A 5,000-nucleotide genomic window follows, 5' to 3' on the forward strand; every position below is an offset into this window, starting at 1 on the left:
AAACACACACAACCCACAATTCTTCCATTCACTCTGACAAAAGGCTAAGGCTTGAAACATTAGCTTTGAAACTCTGTATGGTGGCCAATTTGCATAATCAACTCAATTGATAATTATACTTGATTACCCTGTTGTACTCTCCTACTGATGCAGCACCAGAGTTTCTCTAGAAACTTATATCCCTTAATTGAATAATTATAAATAAACAGAGCACAGCCACTTGAAAGCAGCCAGAGCTACAGAGCAAACTGGTTGGCTGAACTAATTGCCTACTGATTGATCATCAATGCTTTGTTACTCAAACCTGCCCACATAAACATGACTGTTGGTTAATTGCCACATTGAACATTACATCTAGTCAATGCATGGCTCAGAAATACCTTAAATAAACTGAATCCTCTGCAAGATACAATCCTTTATCGATCAAAGTTTTTACTTTAATTGGTTTGTTAACTTATGATAGCTTGAAACAGAGAGTTATCTTTACAGCCATTGTGAATGTTATTGGAGACTTAATTTTGCAAAAATTCATTTTAAAACTGGTTTTCTTTTTATTGTTCTATTCTGTATGTGGTATGTTGATCATATATATATGCTAAGTTTGGCTCTTATAATTCTGCTTTCTTTGTTGGGAATTTGAATAAAAAGGCTGTTTCGGTGAAGATTATTTCCCAGTTGGTATAGAGGCAAGGACCAATTTCCCAAGGGGGTAAGACAACAGAACTTAAATCCTCCTGTGGTGACCTTAAGATCATATGCAGTAAACCATTTTACTTGCCATCAATCAACATCCCCTTTCTACTGTTTATTCAAACCACCTGTTTATGTAGAAGTGTTATGAAAAAATAATATACTCAATCAATCAAGTGAAGGAAAGAAATTTAATTTGCTTGCTGGAAAATAATGTAGGGGGGTGGATAGGGGGCACCCCTGAGTGAGGTTTTTCCCACCACTAAACTTTTGTGGAACTTAGTTAATGGAATTTATTTTGTTAGTAGTTTGAATTTTCAAATTCCTGGTCAAGATGGTTTCAAACATGTATTTGATCATTGTATATCCCATCATTCCAACTACTTTTCTATAATTCTTTTGTTAAAAAAATATTTCAAGGGAAAAAACCCAAATTATTTAAACTATATAATTGCTACTGGCAGTAATGATTTTATTAACCTGAGTCTATTTAACTAAAGATGTATTTCAAGATACAGTGGAGTTCAATCCTTCCTTCCTTCCTTCCTGCTTTAGCAACTTGAGTAGTTAAGAGGCGATCTCTGTAAGAGCGGTCCAGGGCATTTCGCATCGGAAAAAGGTTTTCCCTCAAACTTTGCCCAATAAACTATCTTTGGTAACAAGTAAATAAAACCACATTAGTTTCTGGAAATACGTTAAAATAAAATTTTTAGAGCTCTCAAAAGTCAAAGCTGCAAAAGGCCCTTTTTTGACCTCTTGCGACATCGAAAATTTCAAAAGTTAAATAGCCCGGTCCTCGTATCGCACCGCATGCAGCAAGAAATATTTTGTATTCTTAAAGTGTGCGATATATAAGGTGTATAAAATGCATTTCAGTTTTGATATTCGTGTATTCAGAGGCTCGTCATAATCTATTTAAAAACACTCGTTGGACAGCTTTCTGAAATTGGTTAAAAGTACTCTTTCTTTCTTGGTTGATATTGCTCAAGTCCAGACCAGACCATTAAAAACTCCGCTTGATTTCTGCTAACAAGATGTTTGGCTGCAGAAAAATATAAAAATATCTTGCACTTATTGATTTTCTTCGCCGAGGTGACTTCGAACTTTTAGCGATATTGCTAGCGTGACAGCCGATTATGCAAATTGATTCATGGAGCAAACTCCGACCGTTTTATATGAGTAGCTCAATAAATCTTAGATTTTTAACCATTTTAAGTAGAAAATATAGTAAGAAATATGGTGGACAGAGCTTTAAGACCACACCGATTAATACCTTAAACATTTTAAAAGGCGAAAATTTGGCAAATTTTATTATCTCGTGACGAAAGACGTCAACAACAACGTATCGAATATCATAATTTGATTAGCGCTCGCAAACCCCTTTTTAAAAATTTGGCTTCTGTTATTTCATATTTGAGTTCTGATGGCTTACGCTATTCAAACCTGTATAAACATTTCAAAACCAAACTACAGGATTCTATTTAGTGTAATCGGCGATAACAGCACACACTGAAATACACCGTGACCACTGTCACATAATTCAATTGTGTAATTATCCTGAATTGCTTCTCTCTCCGTAATAAAGCAGCGATAACATCGCCTTTTGGATCAGAATTCTGGTCGGCAAGAATAAGAGAAATTTTGTCTACACACCTGTCTTTATGAAAGTTTCTATTCAAAACTTTAGGGAGTTCTTGTGAAAAAGGACCCCGCGATTTTTGAGGAAATAAATTACTACGTTACGTGTCACCTCGTTTTTCCAACAATTAGCTATATCTATATTGTAAAGCGCTTAATTTTATTAGCTGTAATTCATATGTCTCTTTCGGTACTGGTTTGCTTGGGATTAATAACACTAAATTCTTGAAGCGGTATTCGCCATAAGAAGTCCTGTTTTCAGTCGCGTTCCTCAGAAACTTCGTTCGGAGACTCACGAGGAGTTTCCGGTTTCCGGACTCAGTTGTGGCAAAATGTGGGTCTGCGCAAAGCATAGGCATGTGCCAGTATCCGACACACCCTGGTAGCGATTCCAAAGGGGTAAAGAGCCGGTATTCTGTCAATTTGCAAGTGTCAAAGGCCATTTCTAAGATGTATGGCGTTCTATAGAGGTTTAGACGATACTGCAGCTGAGGGAGCGTATGGTTTTTAAGGATTTTCTCCAAATTATAGACGAATTGGAAAGCGCGGGAGCAGAAAAGGACTGGTGTAAAGAAGTTCGGAAGAGGCTTCAGGAGAGTAAGTTGTATTTGAAGACTACATACCGTAATCACTGCGAAGAGGACGATAGCAAATGTGCCGATCAATGTAAGGTCTTTGCGTTGAGTCATGCTGGTGACACCGACGTTCAGAAAGTATGCAGTCACAGTCACAACGTGAAGTGTGAGGATTGTGAGAAGCTGAAGAGTGTTCTTGAAGAAGTAAAAGGCGCTATTTCTGAGTACACGATGCAGTTGGGTAGGTTTCAAGCGAGAGACTATTTGTATGAAGCAAAAAATGCTGCCGCTAAGATCTTTGAATGGAGAGGGCATATCCTGAGAGCAGAAACCAGGATCAGTACGAGCGGCAAATTGTCGATACTTTGAAGGGAGATGAAGCATTTATAATAGTTGACTGGACAATGAAGTTCATAGCGACAAAGTTCCGCGAAAAGCAAGCAGAATGGTTTCCCAAGAGGGAAATCAATTGGCATGTGAGTAGCGTTGTTGTAAGACAGGAGGAAAGCCTGGAAGTAACCTGATACGTACACCTTCTTAACAGCTGTAAACAATACTGGTTTTCAGTGCTGTCAGTCCTAAAAAATCTCTTTGTCACCATAAAGTTACGAAATTCAGGAATAAAAAAGGCCTTTCTAAGATCGGATGAAGCAGGTTGCTATCACAACAGTAAGCTGGTATCATCTCTACGAGGGCTCGGATATCAAGATTGCCACTTTCAGCAACTTACACAAGAGGGCTTGCGCGTTTGGAGAGCGTTTAATGTTGGGCCTGGAAAGTTTATTCGGTAAAATTAAAATTGCAATTTTTCTACAGAAAAAAGACGGATCTGGTGGAGGAGATTCCATTTTTCCCCAGTACTGCTCGACGAACTGCATAAGCAGGAGAAAGCAATGATGGCAACGACGGTAGTTCCTATCAATGCCCTGAACCTGGTTGCGATGAAGATTTTAAGACCCAGGCCGACCTTGACTTCCATATGAACTAGCTAGTTCATCATGTAAGTCCTGTGCCTGCGAGCATGACTTAAAGTCTTTATGACAAAGTGAAGAGGTAGTGGGTTCGTCACTTTCAGTCATTGTCATTAGAGGGTGAAAGTTCGACTGAACTGAATGCAATGGCCACAGAACCCTTGACAAGTACATCAAAGCTTCCCATGGGATGGGCTCTTCATAAGAGAGGTACAAGTGAACGTCTTTCGCAAAACGTCAGGCAGTACTTGAAACAGAAATTTAATATCGGATGAGACACTGGCAGAAACCAAACCCAGAGAAAGTAGCAAAGGATATGCAAACTGCTTGCACAATAGATGGAGAGAGAATGTTCGATAGAACAGAGTGGTTATCCAACATACAGATTCAGGGTTTCTTCTCGAGATTGCGCCTTAAACAGCGATCTAAAATACAACAAGAATCGGATGATGTCACCGACGCGGACGACTACTTGATAGAAGCATCCGCGTCTGATGTAGACAAAGGGTGTTTGAGAGAGGCGAGGAACACAGTAATGGATCAGATAGGATTGAAACATCCAATCATGTTTGATATCTATGATGTGTGCTCGTTGGCAAGAGAAGCAAGGTTGCCTAGTCTCAAAGTCAAGATGCTAAGAGACATGTTCGAACATTTTGAGCTCGTATTCAAAATGCAAGATACAAATGCAGCACCTCTTGCAAAAATGGAGGAAATGATTTCGGAGTGCAGTTGTTATGCAATCCAGTTATGACGTCCACGTCCACTCGTCATGCGAATGCGATATCCTTTTTCACAAGAACTCTTCAAACTTATGAACAGAGACTGTTATGCAGACAGATGTGACCACCAAATATCATTTTTTCCCTTTCAGCTAGAAATCTGAGAAATCGCTGCTTTATTTAGACGTGAGAAGTATTCAGGACAATTACAAGATGGAATTACGTGACAGAGTCACTGGCCACGGTGTATATCAGTGTGTGCTCTTATCACCGGTTACACTAAATAGAAAACTGTAGTTTAATTTTGAAATGTTCATACAGGTTTGAATAGCGTAAGCCATCAGAACTCAAATATGAAATAACAGAAGCGAGAGAAAAAAGAGTTTGCGAGCGCTAATCAAATT

At 38.8% G+C, this 5,000-nt stretch overlaps 1 protein-coding gene across 3 annotated transcripts in view; it reads left to right on the plus strand.

The window, feature by feature from the left end:
• Nucleotides 1-5,000, plus strand: part of LOC131781893 (uncharacterized) — a 41,896-nt gene that overhangs the window by 2,925 nt on the left and 33,971 nt on the right. The window lies entirely within an intron of this gene.

This window comes from Pocillopora verrucosa, chromosome 5, assembly GCF_036669915.1.
Source record: "Pocillopora verrucosa isolate sample1 chromosome 5, ASM3666991v2, whole genome shotgun sequence".
Lineage (NCBI taxonomy): Eukaryota > Metazoa > Cnidaria > Anthozoa > Scleractinia > Pocilloporidae > Pocillopora > Pocillopora verrucosa.